Source organism: Protopterus annectens, chromosome 2.part0 (genome assembly GCF_019279795.1).
Source record: "Protopterus annectens isolate FY-2018-M chromosome 2.part0, PAN1.0, whole genome shotgun sequence".
Lineage (NCBI taxonomy): Eukaryota > Metazoa > Chordata > Ceratodontiformes > Protopteridae > Protopterus > Protopterus annectens.
This window is the reverse complement of record NC_056728.1, coordinates 82,125,496-82,131,632: the sequence shown is the minus strand read 5'-3', so window position 1 is coordinate 82,131,632 and position 6,137 is coordinate 82,125,496. Positions and strand designations below refer to the sequence as shown.

The 6,137-nt window shown below is 38.0% G+C and overlaps 1 protein-coding gene across 2 annotated transcripts in view; it reads left to right on the top strand.

Moving 5' to 3' along the window:
• The first annotated feature begins 1,002 nt into the window (after positions 1-1,002).
• The window catches only part of SH3BP4 (SH3 domain binding protein 4), a 342,884-nt gene continuing 337,749 nt past the window's right edge, over positions 1,003-6,137 (top strand). For both annotated transcript variants that reach the window (XM_044060569.1, XM_044060568.1), the window contains exon 1: positions 1,003-1,083. The gene's annotated coding sequence lies outside the window, so the exon portion shown is untranslated. The remainder of the gene's footprint in view (positions 1,084-6,137) is intronic.

Genomic DNA, 6,137 nt, shown 5'->3' with positions numbered 1-6,137 from the left:
CACACCCTGGTGACATGTAGTTAGCAGTACAATTTAACAACTGCAGAAACAAATTTTTAAAGTATCATTTGTTGTCAGGCCACCCCAGCAATGTCTTAAAATAAATCTAAAATGTATAGAAGTGTTGTGCAAAGAAAAAAACAAAACAGCAAAGTTTTGCTTTATGTATACATGGCTATGTATTATTCATTTGGTAGAAAAGCATACAGCATGTGGTAGTGTTTGGGTCATAAGCATCCTTTTTAATAAGTTATTAATCAGTTGGATGCCTCTGAATATTCTGGTTGACTTGTTAAACTACTTAACAAAGTTTCTAATTCTGCCTACTTGATCTTTGGTCACCTGTGCACCTTTTCTTGGCAAGTACAAACAGTTTTGTATAGCTTAGTGTGACTTTAGAGAAAGAGTGATATTGTCAGTAATGCAGAGATGAAACTACAAAAACTGGTGTCATACTACAAGCGAGTTCTGGTTCTTTTTGACATTGAATGTAACAGTTGAGATATTATTTATTTGTTTGCTGACCGAGGAAAGTTCCACTGGGCGGAAGAAAACATGAACAGAAAGTGCCAGTTAAACATTTTTGTAGCAAAAGCCCAGTGTACATACCAGTAGTAATAGAGCTCCTTACATATAGAGTGATATAAAGGCTTAGTACAAGTACATGTTTTCCTCTAGATAATAAATATTGTGAATAATGTTAATGAAGTTGGTGATTATAGTACTGAATATATTGACTTTCAGAGGTATCTTTGGATTTCAAAGATCTTTTTGAGACATGAGAGCTAATAATTTATCTTCACTCTGCTGACATTACTGCCTTAGATTGCCACTGCTCTACAGTTGCACATAATTTAAGTATGTACTGTTTGTAGGCTTAGGGTAGGGACCCAAGAATACTGGATGATTAGTTGCCCCTCTGAGTGACTTTTATTGCGCTAAGTGATACTGTAGACAGAAAATGCTGGAAAATTAATTTCTTTTATCTCTCTTGTAGGTAAACCAGCATGTTAAGTAATAATGACCATCTGTAGATACGCTGGACAGTAACAGAGTGGAGGACAAACTCCTGTCAATAAAAAGGTAAAAAACAAGACATCATTTGCTGACAGCAGGCATTGAATTGATGACGAGGCATATGCAAAAATATCTCCAGTGATCTACATACAAATGCACACACACACACACACACACTCACTCACTCACTCACTCACTCACTCACTCACTCACTCACTCACTCACTCACTCACTCACTCACTCACTCACTCACTCACTCACTCACTCACTCACTCTCTCTCTCTCTCTCTCTCTCACACTCTCTCTCTCACTCACTCTCTCACTCACTCTCTCTCTCTCTCACACACACACACACACACACACACACACACACACACACACACACACACACACTCTTACTCACACACACGCTCTCTCGCTCTCTCTCACGACATCATCAGGCATCTCCTTATTTGATTTATCCATTCTTCTTGGAAGACTGTCTACTTTCCTTATTTGACTGTAGGAGAAATTCAGCTTGTTTGCTTCTTGAGGTTTGTCCGTCCTTTCATTCTACAAACCAATGGTATTTTGCAGGTTAAGGTTATGCTTTTAGTTTTGTGTAACCCAGTAGTGGTTTTTATAGTCAGGACAAGTCTTAGTACTTAATCCTTTTTGCTTTCCATTTAATAATGGTGTACTCCGAAACTGAAAAACACTTTTCATGACTTGTAATGTTTTATGTGAGTACTGAAGTTGTTAACATCACTCTGAGTAGTTCAATTTCCTGCATCAGATTAGCTTCCATAGAGACTTGCATGATTTTGTTGTTCTTTTAAGGTTCCTCCTCCTCACAATATAGCATTTTACTGCATTTATTTTCCTTAAAGTGCTCTGGTTATTAGCGTAGAATGAGTGTACTCTGAGTTATTGCTTACTGTGAAAAACATTGGAGAAAGGCATTGCACATTTTTTTTTTGAACATTTATGATAACCCATCAAGGTTAATTCAAGACAGGCAAAACAGGAAACCATTAAAACAGTGAAACTGTGCCCCCCCCCCACATTGTTTTCACTGTGCAGCTTTGAAGTTTGTTGGAAGTGAGCAGGAGTTTACAGGAAGGACCCTCTTTTTGTCAGTGTAAAAAAGAAACTGAGGGTTTTTGCATTTTTTTTCTCATTTTCTGTCTTAATTGTGACTAACGTGCTCACACAGTGCCATTTTTCAGTGACTTTCTGTGAACTTTCTCCTTTGTCAACTTCAAATGAAAATGAATAGTCTGAGGGTAGTTGTGTGTTTCAACTACAGAAAGTAACTAAATTTGTGTATTTTTCTAAAACATCATTTCTTGGCTGCAGGAACTGACCCGAACTAACAAACTCAGTGATGACAGGTTTCCTGTTCTCATAACCTGAGCTTCCCACTCAACAGTGAGTTACATGTCTAACTAACAGTACTGCCACCTTTACGCCACACAGAGGGAGAAATACTTAGTCTTGTTGTTTTTAATATGAGGAAGGGAAGGGCTAATTTTATAGAAATGTACTATGGATTTGGGAAAACATGTACTTTGTATATAGGCCATTAATAATATACTGTTCTATATTTATATGGATACTTTTGCAGTTTTGTAGCTTGTCTTTGTGGCTGACTAGTTGTGCTTGCTCTGTATAAAAAAGTTTGTATAGCTTCCATTCATACATGGTATGTAGCCTTGATAGGCAGTGGGCAGGCACCAAGTTTTTATGCATTGGAGTTATGTTGAATGGACTTCGTGGGATATGTGATACAATTACTGTTGCAGTATAGTCAACGTTGGTTTTAATATTACTAATGGCAGAAGATCTCGTCATTTAAATTTGCTGTTCTCAGTATGGCTTACTTGGTCATTTTTATTTTGCCCTTGGTAACTTGTGCATGGTGCCCTTTCCTTTGTTCATGTTCACAGTGGAAGGGTTTGTCACCCTGGTTAGTCATAGCTATATTTTTGTAAATTGTTGGCATCTTTAAGATAGTTAGTTATTGTGTTCTTTTGCATATGAATAGACTATGACAATGTGTTGAGAGAAGAATTTGACAGTACTAAAAAGTACTTGTACATTAGGTGTTTTACAAAGTGGCCCACTACTCTCTCGTTTAATTTCCACTCTACAGGCCAACCTCCAACTGATTTTAAAAAGTAAAAAATATGGTTGAATGTTACTGGACTAATATTCAGTGCCTACAACATTATTAATGTTTAGTAAAGGCCTTCCTGTGTATTTTACCACAGTAATAAACATCGCTATTTCTGCTTTTACTACTGGCAGAATTCTAATGCTAACTGAATTCTATCAGAACATGTTAGGTCCATCTAATTAAATGCAGTTAACCAGCTTGAGACTCTTCTACTTCCATATTTGACAGCCTTCTGCTCTCAAACTGTACCCCCCAATCAGTTATATGCAGACTTTCATATGATAGAGCATTGCATAGTTCTATGTTGGCTCTAATGCTGACTTTGGTAAGTAAACTTTTCTACTTTTTGTTTTGATGTACTCCTGCACTTTTGTATCAACAGCCTTGCAGTGAGATGTCTTTTTTTTTCCCCCCTGCAATGATGCTTACAAATTACTCCTAAGATGCTTACCAGTGCAGTAATTCCCGAACTAGGGATGTGGCTTTCAGTTTTACTACTTGTCACAACTAGATGTCCATTCTTTAAGCTGGGCCACAAATTCACTTTCCATCAAAGCTACATAGATCATTACAGCTTTCTCATGATTTCTCAAACCTATGATGTTAGCTAGAATTTTAATTACAAATGTAATATCTGTTCTTGTTGCAAGCACGTCACTCTGTCAATAAAAGGTACACATTTTAATGTTATTCACATTTTTTGTGTATGTTTTTGCTGTTTCGCAGGATTCCTGGGAATTTCAAGGCAACTGAGTGCCATGACAATTTATGCCTTGACAGTACCCTCCCTTTTGATGTACTCTTGTCTAAGAGATCTAAGCCAGTCAGGCTCAAGGTGAATCTTTCAATCCCCATCCAATCATTTCTGTCCCCTTTGAAAAGATGACTATTACTTAATCTGCAAGAGCAGTCTTTTCTCGAGATGGTGGTTTTAAGATCCATTATCATGGTGAAGCCTTAGCTTCCTGGTTCTGGTATTTGCAGAGATATTAGACTTGTAGAGATGAGAGGTCCAGGACAGCTGGGTCTCTAATGACTCCTCCCCTCAAGGGTCTGTGCAATAATGAGTAAAGAGGTAGTGCTTTTAGTTTTTGTAGCAAAGGGTCTTTTAAAGCGATCTTTTCAGATAGGAGCCTCTGGGGTATTTGTAGTTGTTTGATATGTACAGTGACGTACATCCCACAATAAGTAGTCTAATCAAATCTATAATCTCTAGGTCTGGATTATATTCTTCTGGAAGTTAGCTGTGTTATAGACAGGGTTTTCTAGCTGCTATTATCACATTATTGAAAATGAATTAGCCCAATGATCAAAGGACCTTGAAGAATTTCATTTTGAAATGAGTAATTATCTGTACTGTGGGTTATCTGCTAGATGTGACATTATTGCACTTTTATGTATTTAGTTTGAGCCCATTTGCAATACATTAGTTATTTATGTATGTAATTTCTTGCAGAAGGTTAAGGTATCCGAGGGTGGACTTGATAATAACACTGTGTGCTGTCATCTGCATCATAGTTAACGAGATCTTGGTTTCTAATTTGGAGACCAGAAAAGTAAATGCCAAGAAGTAGGGGTCCCAAAACTGAGCCCTAGGGTGCACTACTGGGTTACTTTTATACATTCTGATGAGGCATCTGCCACCCATACTGTGCAGATTTGTTCATTTAGCCAATTTTCTATCCATCTTGCCACATGGGGATCTATTTTTAAGGTTATTGAGCTTGCTTGTAATGTCAACATATTGGGTGTTGTGTGCAACTCTTTGACCAGGCCAAGATGCAATATGTGAACAGTATGATCACTGTTGACAAGTCACTAATGCTCTTGAAGCTAACCAGCTTCATTAAGCATGATCTTCACTTGGCAAAGCCAAACTGCTGTTTGTCAAGTCTGATTACATTTTTCATATCTTGGTTTATAAGGTCAGTTATAATGCATTGCTTTGTAGATAAGAGTTGTCTGTTGAATGTGTCTATAATTCCCACAGATGATGATGACAGAGCCTCCCTTGTGGGGTGGTATTATCACTGAGGTGTTCCAAACTTCAGGGACAAAACCTATAGTTAAGTTTGGGTAAAACAGTTGGAGTTGCTCTGTGCTGACATGCTTTCTGTTGCTTGTTAAACAGACAGTTATATTGTTGTCAGGCCCCAGGGACAAAGTATTTTTGGTCTCAGAATCCTTTGTGATGATTTGATCTAAGGGATATGTGGACTTTGGAAAGAAGTTTTTAGGGTAAAAATAGCACTAAATTTGTTTGCCAGTATATTGACAGTGCTTGTTGGGTTTAAATAGGTGCTGATATTTGAATAAGTTCAGATCAATGTTTGCTGTAATTCCTTTGCTTCTTAGCATAGCTAAACAAGAATTTCCAATAGTCATTGGTCTGTGATGCTAACCTACATTTATGGGTTGCTGTATCTAAAAAAAAAACAATGGAATGTATTGTAACTTACCTCATAAACAACAATAAATGACTTGACTTCTAACAATTTGGCTGTGTGAAGGGTAGATGTTCTTCGTGTTTCACTGTTGCAGTCATCACACTTGGGTTATCTGCCTGCAGGTAGCCCTCAGTCGGCCTGAATACCAGAGACTTAGTATTTCTGCATCAGTTGCTGCCGCTCCAGTACTGACGTCAGGTCGTCAGGGATATAAAAACAGGCAGCCGACGCCATTACATCAGTCTTTCATGCCAAGGAGCCCAAAGCAGAAGCAGTTTGCACGACTGCCGGTCGGCCGCCACCTGAGTTTTTGTTTCTGAATTGAGTTATCCTGAAGTCTTCTAATGCTAAATACCACATTGGGGACTCTTTTTTTTCTTGCCCTAATCGATATCAGAAAAATTTGACAATGGTCTTGCCTGTGGAAAGCAAATACCACACCGAGATTTCCATTCTTACTGCATTGCCTGTTTAGACCCAGACCACGACGTACCTTGCTGTCAGTTTTGTGCCTT